Source organism: Bos taurus, chromosome 6, assembly GCF_002263795.3.
Source record: "Bos taurus isolate L1 Dominette 01449 registration number 42190680 breed Hereford chromosome 6, ARS-UCD2.0, whole genome shotgun sequence".
Classification (NCBI taxonomy): Eukaryota; Metazoa; Chordata; class Mammalia; order Artiodactyla; family Bovidae; genus Bos; species Bos taurus.
The window spans coordinates 114,843,149-114,857,521 of NC_037333.1; the positions used below are offsets into that span (position 1 = coordinate 114,843,149).

At 48.0% G+C, this 14,373-nt stretch overlaps 1 non-coding gene across 1 annotated transcript; it reads left to right on the plus strand.

Moving 5' to 3' along the window:
* The first annotated feature begins 220 nt into the window (after positions 1-220).
* TRNAC-GCA (transfer RNA cysteine (anticodon GCA)) lies at positions 221-291 on the plus strand. The gene has a single exon. It is a non-coding gene; the product is annotated as a tRNA-Cys (tRNA).
* The last annotated feature ends 14,082 nt before the right edge of the window (positions 292-14,373 follow it).

Here is a 14,373-nt window from a genome sequence, read left to right on the forward strand (position 1 = left end):
TCGGTCAGGCTGGCGCACCCAAGGGCGGGAGAAGGGTCGCTGCCACCTCTTTCCTTCCGGGAACTGCCCTCAGAGGCTGTGCACATGCCCTTGGCAGGCACACACGGTTGGCTGTGGGCAGCTTTGGTGGTCATGGCAAAAAAAAAAATACTGGAAATAGCGTACATGCACATCATGTGGAATGGATGAGTAAAATGCAGGTGTACTCATATGAGGGGCTTCCCTGGTGGCTCAGTGGTAGAGAATCTGCCTGCAATGCAGAAGACCCGGGTTCGATCCCTGGGTGGGGAAGATCCACTGGAGGACAGCATGGCAACCCACTCCAGTACTCTTTCCTGGAGAACCCCATGTACAGAGGAGCCCTAAGGGGCTACCGTCCAAAGGGGTGCAAACAGTCGGACATGACGGAGCGACTAAGCACATCGCAGCAGCATATACTCATATGATGAAATACTGCAGCACAGTTGAAACAAAGTTGGAACGGTCTACATACATTTTTAAACAGGCAGCGTTGTGCCATCCGTTGTTTCCACATGGCCATCTATGTAGAAGAGAAGGTGAACCCCAGGAGAAACCATGGCCCAGAACTGTATCGCTTCACTAGAGGAGGGGCAGGAGGGGAGCGGAATGGGCAGGAGACAGGCAAAATGCATCTGTGGCTTTGATTTCCTTTACGGCCATAAATCTAAATAGAAATGATGAGAGGTGAATATTTGTGGATTCTGGGAGCTGGGAATGTGGGTGGTTTTTTTTTTTTCCCTTGGCACTTTTCTGTGTTTTTAAATTGTTTTGAAAGAGATGCCAGAGGATGAAGGGCATGAGTGGGGAGAGAGGAAGGAGGGAGAGAGGAAGGGGCTTCCCTTACCTCCTGCAGGCATAACTCACCCTGGCCGCCAGCTGGTGGCTCCGTGTGGTTCCTGGGTATTGATCGGAGATTCACTCTCTGGCCACAAGCTCGCTGGGTGGTGTCTGCAGCAGCTGCTTGGATCATGAGAATAGCCACACCTGGGGTAAGCTGGGGCAGGTGTGCAGAGAACATGGTGAGAGAGGGGTCAGGCCAGGAGCCTGAGAGCCCAGCTGCCCCTCAAACTTGCTGACTGGCCTGGGCAGGTCACACCCCTTCTTACCCACAGTGACGGAGGGTCTGGCTGACCTCGAAGAACAATACTGAGGCTGAAGGGTGGCCACATGACCACAGGCATGACTGGAAAGTCGAAGAGGACCTGCTGAGAAGGGAGCATCTGCTTGGGGTCTTGAGGGATGAATAGGAGTTTACAAGCTGGAAGAAAGAAAGGTGCTCATGTCCGAGGGAATAACATAGACAAAGGTGGGGAGGTAGGACAGGGCTCGGCAAGCCCAGGAAGCTGCAAACAAGCTGGGGTAATGTCACCCTCCCTTGGAATGCCCACATCATCCCACTTGAGACTCTGGTACCTGTGACCCCCAGCGACAGCGGGCCAGGACCCGCCAGGAGACCTCGCCCGGAGTTGCACGTCCAGTCCCTGTGCTGAACCGTCTCCCCTGTTCCGAAGAGTTGGGGAGCCATTTGGGAGGCTGTGACCCCTCCCAAACCCTGCGTGCATTTTGCTTTGGGTTCCAACATGGAGAAACACAAACGTAATCCACTTAACCGAGATATATGGCCGCTGCCAACGACAGCGAAACAAGAGCTGCCTCTCTGCTCCATTACGATTCTGGACCAAATCAATATCAAAACAGCCAAAGTCTAGACGCATAAACGTCAAACTATTTAACAAGAAGCAGTTAGCGCAGAGAAAACACTTAAATGGCAATTGAAGGGTCTGATGAGCCTTAAAGTAGCTTACGAGGATTTATGGGAGATAAAAACAGTTTAACTAAGCCTGGAGCTGGGCCCCAAGGCCCAGCACGGAGGCCGGTGGGGCTTTGTCTTCCCTGTCAGACTGCCGAGCGGGGCTGCCTTGTCCAAGGAGCAGGAGCCCCGTTCCTCTGGCTCTCTGCTGCCTCATCCAGCAGCAGGTTGGATGTGTACTGATAACAATGTAACGTGATTTCCATCCTGTAATGTCGAGCTGCAGCCCTGTGTCTGTAGCTTGCTTTCCAGTGCCCAGTTCCTAGCCATTACCTGTTTAAATATAGCAAGAGCCACAGCTGATCAGGTGACTGCCACGTTCCAGGCACACACATTACTGCGTGTGACCCAAAACTGCCGGTGGAGCCGGGACTCGCCTTCGTGGGGAAGGGGAGGACGGGGTGGCCGAGGGTGTGCTCAAGGTCACTCCTGGTGTGCACCTGAATTCCTCTGAATCCCTCTGGCCTTGAGCCTACCTCTGCCCACCTTCCTGCCACACCGCTGTCCGCTGTGGGCCCGCTACAGTGGTCCGTGTGGGTCCCTGGGGACGAGGGAGATGACCCCCCTTGAGGACCCATCTCAAGTGCCTTCAACTGCCCATTTTCTGGTTAGCGGAAATCAATGGCAGCTTCTTAATTGTTGGTAATGACTTCAGACCCATCCAGTTATGGCCGCACTTAACGAGGGTCCGTAAATCACCATAAGCACTCGGAGGGCTAACGAGAACCAGACTGGAATTTGAAAACAGCCATTTGAATTTGAAATGGCACAGACGGCCGTGGACTGCGTCGGCAGCCCGTCTTCCATCAACTCCTACGGCAACTCACTGCTTTCCTACAGGGAGACCTTGCTGCAAGCAGTGGGAATCATTTCCAGGATGTACTGGTAATTTTCACAGTTGTGACCCAGAGTCATCTGAGCCACCAACTAAGGCGAAGGTTGGGAAGGTTGGGAAGATCCCCTGGAGGAGGGCATGGCAACCCACTCCAGTATTCTTGCCTGGAGAATCCCCATGGACAGAGGACCCTGGTGGGCTACAGTCCACAGGGTCCCAAACAGTCGGACATGGCTGAGGGACTAACTACACAGTAGCTACACAAGGCGAAGGTTGGCAGGTCTTCACGCCGTTCAGATAAGGACCGCCCACTGCGACCCACTTGCTGAGTCTTCCCGAGGGGGCGTAACCACGGATCATACCTCCCTGCTTCCACAGCCTCCGATTAAAGTGGAAGCTGCAGCCTGGGTGACCCTCGGCCACACTTGGGAGTCTGTCTTGGCTCTGTCTGTCCCCTTGCTGGATGGGGTGCCCAGTGTGCAGTTCAAGCTCAGTGAAGCTTTCTCTTCAAGGAGTAAGTAGGCAAGACCGCCCGAAGAAATATCAACAACCTCAGAGGTGCAGATGATGCCACTCTAATGGCAGAAAGTGAAGAGGAACTAAAGAGCCTCTTGATGAAGGGAAAAGAGGATAGTGAAAAAGCTGGCTTAAAACTCAACGTTCAAAAAACTAAGATCATGGCATCCAGTCCCATCACTTCCTGGCAAACAGATGGGGAAACAATGGAAACAGTGACAAACTTTATTTTCTTGGGCTCCAAAATCACTGCAGATGGTGACTGCAGCTGTGAAATTAAAAGACACTTGCTCCTTGGAAGGAAAACTTTGACCAACCTAGACAGCGTGCTAAAAAGCAGACCCATCACTTTGCTGACAAGACCTATATAGTCAAAGCTATGGTGTTTCCAGTAGTCATGGATGGATGTAAGAGTTGGACCAACAAGAAGTCTGAGCACTGAAGAACTGATGCTTTTGAACTGTGCTGCTGGAGAAGACTCTTGAGAATCCTGTGGACAGCAAGGAGATCCAACCAGGCCATCCTAAAGGAAATAAGTTCTGAATAGTCATTGGAAGGACTGATGCTGAAGCTGAAGCTCTAATACTTTGGCCACCTGAAGCAAACAGCCGACTCATTAGAAAAGACCCTGATGCTGGGAAAGATTGAAGGCAGGAGGAGAAGAGGCAACAGAGGATGAGATGCTTAGATGGCGTCACTGACTCAGTGGACATGCGTTTGAGCAAACGTCAGGAGATAGTGAAGGACAGAGGGGCCTGGCATGCTGCAGTCCATGGGGTCGCAAAGAGCCAGACAGAACTTAGCAACTGAGTATCAACAACAAAGTTAACCGCTAATTGAGGCCTCAGCAAGTAGTAATGTTTGCAGTAGCAGCAGCAAAGATCACTGGTCACAGATCACCCATCACAAGTACAGTAATAATGAAGTTAGAAATATTGTGAGACTTATCAAAATGTGGCACAGAGACATGCAGTGAGGAGTCACTTTTGGCAAAACAGCACTGATAGACTCGTCCAATGCACGGTCGTCTCCAACCTGCAATTTGTGAACAAACAAACAAACAAGTCATGTCTGTGAAGGGCAATAAAAAAGGTGTGTCTATAGATATTAATAGTTAAGCGGAATGTTTAGACACAGACCTGTGTGTAGGTGGACACTTGACTTATGATCCTGTATTCGTGGGATACAGATCGGTAGGACCACTTTCAAAGCAACTCCTAGTACACAAGCTGGAATCAAGATTGCCAGGAGAAATATCAATAACCTCAGATATGCAGATGACACCTTATGGCAGAAAGTGAAAAGGAACTCAAAAGCCTCTTGATGAAAGTGAAAGTGGAGAGTGAAAAAGTTGGCTTAAAGCTCAACTTTCAGAAAATGAAGATCATGGCATCTGGTCCCATCACTTCATGCGAAATAGATGGGGAAACAGTGGAAACAGTGTCAGACTTTATTTTTTGGGGCTCCAAAATCACTGCAGATGGTGACTGCAGCCATGAAATTAAAGGACACTTACTCCTTGGAAGGAAAGTTATGACCAACCTAGATAGCATATTGAAAAGCAGAGACATTTCTTTGCCAACAAAGGTCCATCTAGTCAAGGCTATGGTTTTTCCTGTGGTCATGTATGGATGTGAGAGTTGGACTGTGAAGAAGGCTGAGCACTGAAGAATTGATGCTTTTGAACTGTGGTGTTGGAGAAGACTCTTGAGAGTCCCTTGGACTGCAAGGAGATCCAACCAGTCCATTCTGAAGGAGATCAGCCCTGGGATTTCTTTGGAAGGAATGATGCTAAAGCTGAAACTCCAATACTTTGGCCACCTGATGTGAAGAGTTGACTCATTGGAAAAGACTCTGATGCTGGGAGGGATTGGGGGCAGGAGGAGAAGGGGCCGACAGAGGATGAGATGGCTGGATGGCATCACTGACTCGATGGACATGAGTCTCAGTGAACTCTGGGAGTTGGTGATGGACAGGGAGGCCTGGCGTGCTGCGATTCATGGGGTCGCAAGGAGTCGGACATGACTGAGCGACTGAACTGAACTGAACTGAGTACAGCTGAAGATGCATGTACCCTCTGTCTACAGATACGTTATCAGAATCAGCCAGAAGGGGACTTCCCCAGTGGCCCAGTGGTTAAGAATCCACCTTGCGGTCCCTGGTTGGGGACCTGAGATCGCACACAGAGTCGCAGAGCAGCAACACCGAGCCAGAGTTCCGCGCTAGAGGGTCCCCGCCCAGCAATGAAGACCCCACGTGCACACAGCCAAAGAAAGAGGTCAATCATAAGGAGTTAGAGATGCAACTTCTCAGTGCCACCCCAGCCCTTCGGCATCAAAAACTGGGGTGATGGGACCCAGCAGCCTGTATTAACAAGTCCCCCCTCCCCCCCTTCCTGATGGTGGCTCAAATGATAAAGAATCTCCCTGCAATACAGGAGACCCGGTTTAATCCCTTCTCCCCTGGAGAAGGAAATGCAACCCACTCCAATGTTTTTGCCTGGAGAATTCCACGAACAGAGGAGCCTGGTGGGCTATAGTCCATGGGGTCAAAGACTTGGACAAGGTTGAGTGACTAACACACACCCCCTCCCCAGGTCATTCAGACACGTGCCCAAGTTTAGCACCAGTTTCAGAGAACTCCCAGCCCCTGTTCATCAGAAAGACATGCATATCCTGAGAACCAGGGGAGAACAGCTGCTGGGGGCCTGCGTGGTCTGACGTGGGGCAGGAGGAGCCCCCACCTCACTTCCACATACATCCCCATGGCCTCTTCTCAGACCCCCTTGCAACCTCCTCTCTACACAATCTGCAGACCTCAGAGCACCCAGGTTCTATTACCTTGTAGGTGCCAGGTACTCGTCTGTGAAAGACAACTTGAGCAAAATTCCCTGGGGAGAGTGGCTTCAGTTCAGTTCAGTTCAGTCGCTCAGTCATATCCGACTCTTTGCAACCCCATGAATCGCAGCACGCCAGGCCTCCCTGTCCATCACTAACTCCTGGAGTTCACTGAGACTCACGTCCATCGAGTCAGTGATGCCATCCAGCCATCTCATCCTCTGTCAGCCCCTTCTCCTCCTGCCCCCAATCCCTCCCAGCATCAGAGTCTTTTCCAATGAGTCAACTCTTCGCATGAGGTGGCCAAAGTACTAGAGTTTCAGCTTTAGCATCATTCCTTCCAAAGAAATCCCAGGGCTGATCTCCTTCAGAATGGACTGGTTGGATCTCCTTGCAGTCCAAGGGACTCTCAAGAGTCTTCTCCAACACCACAGTTCAAAAGCATCAATTCTTCAGTGCTCAGCCTTCTTCACAGTCCAACTCTCACATCCATACATGACCACAGGAAAAACCATAGCCTTGACTAGACGGACCTTTGTTGGCAAAGAAATGTCTCTGCTTTTCAATATGCTATCTAGGTTGGTCATAACTTTCCTTCCAAGGAGTAAGCATCTTTTAATTTCATGGCTTCAGTAGAATCACAGAAGGTTTTACATGTTCCCAGCAGAGTAGAGAATCTTTGGCTAAGGGCTAAGGGGTGTGGGGTGGAGCTGGGGGTTAGGACTTTGAGCACCGTGGCCAGGGTAGGCTTTACTGTGCACAGACTTGAGGGAATGTGCTGGGCAGCTGTCTGGAGAAGAGAGCTCTGAATGGGGAGGGCAGATGGTGCAAAGGCCCTGGGGTGTGCTCTGTCTGGCTGCTCCAGGAGCAGTGAGGAGGTGAGGCTGGTTGGTCCAGAGTAAGTGATGGAGAAGTTACAACGGCCAGATAGAGTTACCACTGAAGGCATTGAGAAGGCTTTGGCTTTTACTCTGAGTGAGTAGAGGAATCTCTGGGGGCTTTGGAGAGGAGAAATGAGGTGAGAAAAAGGATCATGCTACCTGGTGGTTCAAGAACAATCTCTAAGGGGCAGTAGTAAAGTGGGGAGACCAGTACGGAGAAGACTAGAATGGCTGGGCTGTGACTGGGGGCTTCCCTAATGGTTCAGGGCTCCAAAATCACTGCGGACAGTGACTGCAGCCATGAAATTAAAAGACGCCCGCTCCTTGGAAGAAAAGCTGTGACAAACCTAGACAGAGTGTTAAGAGGCAGAGACGCCTCTGTCTCTGATGTCTGAGGACCAAACTCAACTTTGCTACCAGATCTTCAGAAAGAAGGGGCCCTTCCTGGAACCCTCCTACACTGCTGATGAGAGTGTAAGTTGGTGCAGCCATTACGGAGAACAGTATGGAGGTGGCTTTAAAAAGTACAAGTAGAGCCATCATATGATGCTGCAATCCCACTCGTGGGCATATATCCAGAGAAAAACATGGTCCGAAAAGATACACACACCCCAGTGTTCATGGCAGCACTGTTTACAGTAGCCAAGACACAGAAGCCACCTAAATGTCCATCGACAGTCAGTTTAGTCACTCAGTCGTGTCTGACTGTTTGCCCCACGGACTGCAGCACGCCAGGCCTCCCTGTCCATCACCAACTCCCAGAGTCTACTCAAACTCATGTCCATTGAGTCGGTGATGCCATCCAACCATCTCATCCTCTGTTGTCCCCTTCATATCTTCAGTATTCTTGCCTTGAGAACCCCATCGACAGAGGAATAGATAAAAGATGTGGTACATAGATGCAATGAAATATTACTCAACCATTAGAAAGAATGAAATCATGCCATTTGCAGCTATGTGGATGAACCTACAGAGTGTCATACTGAGTGAAGTAAGTCAGGCAGAGTAGGAAAAGTATCATATGACATCCCTTATATGTGGAATCTTAAAAGAAATAATACAGATGAACTTGCTTACAAAACAGAAAGAGACTCAAGACTTAGAAAATGAACTTATGGTTGTGGGGGGAAGCGGTGGTTAGAGAGTTTGGGATGGCCATGTGCACACTGCTATGTTCAGAACGGGTGACCAAGAAGGACTTATTGTGCAGCACATGGAACTCTGCTCAATTATGTGGCAGCCTTGATGGGAGGGAGGTTTGGGGGAGATTGGATGCAGGTATATGTATGGCTGAGTCCCTTCGCTGTTCACTGGAAACTGTCACAGCATTGTTTGTTAATCAACTATTCTTGCTGTTCAGTCACTCAGCTGTGTCTGACTCTTTGGGACCCCATGGACTGCAGCACGCCAGGCCCCTCTGTCCTTCACTATCTCCTGGAGCTTGCTCAAACTCATGTCCATCGAGTCGGTGACACCATCCAAACGTCTCATCCTCTGTCGTCCCCTTCTCCTCCCACCTTCAATCTTTCCCAGCATCAGGGTCTTTTCTAATCGCATCATGTAGATAAAGTATTGGAGCTTTAGCTTCAGTATCAGTCCTTCCAATGGACACTCAGGACTAATCTCCTTTAGGAGGGACTGGTTGGATCTCCTTGCAGTCCAAGGAACTCTCAAGAGTCTTCTCCAACACCACAGTTCAAAAGCATCAATTCCTCAGCACTCAGCCTTCGTTATAGTCCAACTCTCACATCCATATATGACTACTGGAAAAACCATAGTTTTGACTATAAGGACCTTTGTGGGCAAAGTAATGTCTCTGCTTTTGAATACGCTGTCTAGGTTTGTCATAGCTTTTCTTCCAAGGAGCAAGCGTCTTTTAAATTCATGGCTGCAGTCACCATCTGCAGTGATTTTGGAGCCCAGAAAATTAACGTCTGTCACCGTTTCCATTGTTTCCCCATCTATTTGCCATGAAGTGATGGGACCAGATGCTATGATCTTAGTTTTCTGAATGTTGAGATTTAAGCCAACTTTTTGACTCTCCTCTTTACTTTCAACAAGAGGCTCTTTAGTTCTTCGTTTTCTGCCATAAGTTCAGTTCAGTTCAGTCACTCAGTCATGTCCAACTCTTTGTGACCCCATGGACTGCAGCACAACAGGCCTCGTTGTCCATCACTAACTCCCAGAGCCTACTCAAACTCAAGTCCATCGCATCCATGACACCATAAGGGCGGTGTCATCTGCGTATCTGAGGTTATTGACATTTCTCCAGGCAATCTTGATTCTAGCTTGTGCTTCATCCAGCCTGGCATTTCGCATGATGTATTCTTCATATAAGTTAAATAAACAGGGTGACAATATACAGCCTTGATGTACTCCTTTCTTGATTTGGAACCAGTTGGTTAGTCCATGTCCAGTTCTAACTGCTTCTTCTTGACCTGCACACAGATTTCTCAAGAGGCAGGTAGGATGGTCTGGTATTCCCATCTCTTTAAGAATTTTCCACAGTGTATTTTTATCCACACAGTCAAAGGCTTTGGCATAGTCAATAAAGCAGAAGTAGATGCTTTTCTGGAACTCTCTTGTTTTTTCGATGATCCAATGGGTGTTGGCAATTTGATCTCTGCTTCCTCTGCCTTTTCTAAATCCAGCTTGAACATCTGGAAGTTCACGGTTCACCTATTGCTGAAGCCTGGCTTGGAGAATTTTGAGCATTACTTTACTAGTGTGTGAGATGAGTGCAATTGTGCAGTAGTTTGAATATTCTTTGGCATTGACTTTCTTTGGGACTGGAATGAAAACTGACCTTTTCCAGCCCTGGGGCCACTGCTGAGTTTTCCAAATTTGCTGGCACATTGAGTGCAGCACTCTCATAGCATCATCTTTCAGGACTTGAAATAGCTCAACTGGAATTCCGTCACCTCCACTAGCTTTGTTCATAGTGATGCTTCCTGAGGCCCGCTTGGCTTTGCTTTTCAGGATGTCTGGCTCTAGGTGACTGATCACACCATTGTGATTATCTGGGTCATGAAAATCTTTTTTGGATAGTTCTTCTGTGTGTTCTTGCCACCTCTTCTTAATATCTTCTGCTTCTGTTAGGTCCATACCATTTCTGTCCTTTATTGTGCCCATCTTTGCGTGAAATGTTCCCTTGGTGTCGCTAATTTTCTTAAGAGATCTCTAGTCTTATCCAATCTATTGTTTTCCTCTAATTCTTTGCACTGATCACTGAGGAAGGCTTTCTTATCTCTCCTTGCTATTCTTTGGAACTCTGCATTCAAATGGATATATGTTCCCTTTTCTCCTTTGCCTTTAGCTTCTCTTCTTTTCTCAGCTATTCATAAGATCTCCTCAGACAACCATTTTGCCTGTGTTTCTTTTTCTTGGGGATGGTTTTATAGACAGTCAACTATACCTCAATTCAAAAGAAAAAAAAAGAAGGGGTGCTTCCTGTGCGGGGAGGGGCAGAGACGTGTGCCCTGCCTGTGGCCGACACTCGCAGAGGAGAGGGAGGTGGTGACCTTGTGTTAAAGCACGGTTCCAGGAACAACTTGTCAGAGATTGATCTGAGGGTGACGTTCCCCATTCCGCTCCTACCTGGGCAGTTCCCGCCCTGCTCTGAGCTAGTCTGCTTACCGGCATCGGCTTTCTCATCAGAGGAAAAGATGTTTGCCTAAATTTAGAAGCTTTTCTGGAAGAGAGGTGCAGTGTGACTGTCAGGGGACGAGGAAGGGAACACAGCCCAGGCCACAACCTCCTCTGCCCACCGACACTCAAACAGGGTCCTGCCACCAGCCTGGAGGTCAAGGAAGGGCAGAGGCTGCCCTCTCTGCCGGGTCCTCCCCAAAGTGTGGGCTCCATGAGCATGAAGCATGGAGCCCACCAGCTTGCATCTCCCTCATGGGTGCAACTGTGCCCTTTTGTAACTGAGCAATCCTGAGGTCTCGGAGCTGGTGAGAGATGAGACCTGATCCCATCTCCCCCCTTGCTCAAGCCTGTTTTAATTTAGTCTTCTCTTTCCCACCCCAAACAGGTTTGTTTCCCCTGGCGACCATCTCAGAGTCAAGGGTCAAGGCCCCCATCTTCGGTTTTGGTTTGCCTCTAGAAGTGGGTTGTCAGAAGAAAGAAAACAAGGCCCCTGCTCCCTAAGCTGGGGCTTCCTGGGTGACTCAGTGGGTAAAGTAATTGACTGCAATGCAGGAGATGCAGGAGATATGGGTCCAGTTCCTGTGTCGCAAAGATTCCCTGGAGGAGGGCATGGTAACCCACTCCAGTATCCTTGCCTGGAGAATCCCATGGACAGAGAGAGGAGCCTGGAGGGCTACAGTCCATGGGGTCACAAAGAATTGGACATAACTGAAGGCAACCAGAGAGAGGAACCTGGAGGGCTACAGTCCATGGGGTCACAAAGAATTGGACATGACCGAAGCGACTCAGCGTGCATACATGCACCCTAGGTTGAGAGGGTGTGAGGGCATCCATTTCCCAGATCTACCAGCAAAGCTCTGGCTCCACAGATATGATGATGTGACTTCCTAAGATCAGGTTAGGGTCCTGCCCCCAGACTGCTGTTCTCCTGGTGGAAGAGCCCCTGCCTGGAGGAGAGAGTCTGGTCCTGCTGACCCATCCTTGGTCATCAGGTGAGGAACATGTCCTTACTGCCCTCCTCTGCACTGCCCTTCCTCATCCTCCCAGGAAAGAGTGTGCCACTGATACATCCAGAACCCCCAGTAAACCATGACATACGGACCCCCAGGAAGGGCCTTCCCTCTCAGCCATCTGGGGCCCAGGGCGTCCACCCGTGGGTGAGGCGGATGGGAGAGTCCTGGATGGTGCGGTGCTAGGAGCTGTCCCTGGTGCTGAAATACCCTTGCATGCGTGCGAGCCTCCTCAGCTAACAGGACTCTCCCTTCCCAAAAGTCAAGCCCACTTCTGTCCTAGCACAATCATTTCAGCTTTTCCAAACCCTTTGCCTCATCAACTCCCATTTGTAACCATTACATCCCTGTCCGCTCACTCACCAGCACCCACTGTTGCCAGGCACATTATATAGTTGAGAAACAATAGATTAGACTAGTCCCCGCCTTCATGGGGCTCAGGGTCACATGGGAGAGACAAGCAGGTGTGTAAACAAGGGGACACAAAGGAAGTGACAGAGCCAGTACCCTGACCCTGGTCATTCTTTCACTCAAAAATATTTGCTAGGCACCTTCTGTGCACCAGGCAAGTTCCACCCACAGAGGCTGCCCAAGAAAGGGTAAACAATGTGTGATCTCTCCACACAACAGAATAATATTCAACCCATGAAAAGGAAGTAAATTCTGACACATGCTGCCTCATAGATGAACCTTGTAGATAACATGCTAAGTGAAACAAGGCAGTCACAAAAAGACAAATGTAATATAATCCCATGTATGTGAGGTATGTCAGTTCAGCTCAGTCGCTCAGTCGTGTCTGACTCTTTGGGACCCCATGGACTACAGTGCACCAGGCTTCCCTGTCTATCACCAACTCCTGGAGCTTGCTCAAACTCATGTCCATTGAGTTAGTGATTCCACCCAACCATCTCATTGTCTGTCATCCCCTTCTCCTCCCACCTTCAATCTTCGCCAGCATCAGGGTCTTTTCCAATGAGTCAGTTCTTCACATCAGGAGGCCAAATTATTGGAGCTTCAGCTTCAGTGTCAGTCCTTCCAATGAATATTCAGCACTAATTTCCTTTAGGATTGACTCATTTGATCTCCTTGCAGTCCAAGGGACTTTCAAGAGTCTTCTCCAACACCACAGTTCAAAAGCATCAATTCTTTGGTGCTCAGCTTTCTTTATAGTCCACCTCTCACATCCATACATGGCTACCAGAAAAACCGTAGCTTTGACTAGATGGACCTTTGTTGGCAAAGTGAGGTATCAGTTCAGTTGAGTCGCTCAGTCGTGTCTGACTCTTTGTGACCTCATGGACTGCAGCATGCCAGGCTTCCCTGTCCTTCACCAACCCCAGGAACTTGCTCAAACCTATGTCCATTGAGTCAGTGATGCCATCCAACCATCTCATCCTCTTTCATCCCCTTCTACTCCTGCCTTCAATCTTCCCAGCATCAGGGTCTTTTCCAATGAATCAGTTCTTCGCATCAGGTGTCCAAAGTATTAGAGTTTCAGTTTCAGCATCAGTGAGGTATGCAGACAAGCAAATTTATAGAGAAAGTAGAATGATGGGTGTGGGGGTGGGGGAGAAGGGAATGAGGCATCAGTATTTAACAAGGACAGAATTCCTGTTTGGAAAAGATGATGGAAAAGTTTTGGATGTGACTGGTGATGAGATTGTACAACGTCAGTGTACTTAATGCTGCTGAACTGTACACTTAAAATGGCCAAAATCCAACAAGGACCTACTGTATAGCACAGAGAACCATACTCAGTATTTTGAATAACCTATAAGGGAGAAGAATCTGAAAATGACATATATATAAAACTGAATCTCTTTGCAGTACACCTGAAACTAACAACACTGTAAAGCAGTTACATTTCAATGAAAAATCATAACGTAGTAAATTTTATGTTTATTTTATCACACTAAATAAGTCAACCCAATAAAAAAAGACATTAGAAAAAGACTCATAAGTCAAAGAGATGAGGCCACCACTGGCTAAACATGCAAAATTTGAACTTCACTAAGAATAATGCAGATATTAACTGCAGTGATCTGAGGTGCATTAAATATGTTTAAATGAATGAGTTCATAATGATTAAAGAAAAACCTGATTGGCCACCAGGGGAGGACACTGCTCTGAACATTTGAGTGCAGACAGATCTTTGTGCGAACATATGATTGTAATACCCATGTGTAAGCAAACAGGACTGGCACTGCTTGGTCACATGGTAACTATTTGTCTGACTTTATAAGAAACTGGCAATCTGTCCACTTTGTTAGGAGTTTTAATCATAAATGGATGTTGAAATGGGTCAAAAACATTTCATGCATCTTTTGATATGATCATATGATTTTTATTCTTCAATTTGTTAACATGGTGTATCACATTGATTGGTTAGTGGATATTGAATCATCCTTGCATTTCTGGACAAATCTGACTTAATCATCATGCATACTCCTTTTAATGTGCTGTTGAATTCATATTGCTGTTGCTAACACTTTGTTGAGAAAATTGGCATGCATGTTCATCAGCAATATTGGCCTGCAATTTTCTTTTTTCTTTTTTTTTTTTTCTTTTTTGGTGTCTTGATCTTGTTACAGTATCAGGGTATTCAAGCTTTGCAGAATGAGTTTGGAAATGTTCCATCCTCTTCAGTTTTATGGAATAGTTTGAACAGAATAGATAGATGTTAACTCTTTTAAAGATGTCCGACAGAACTCACCTGTGAAGTTGTCTCTTCCTGGGCTTTTATTTGTTGGGAGTTTTAAAATGACTGATTCAGCTTTATTACTTGTAACTGGTCAGTTCATATTTTCTATTTCTT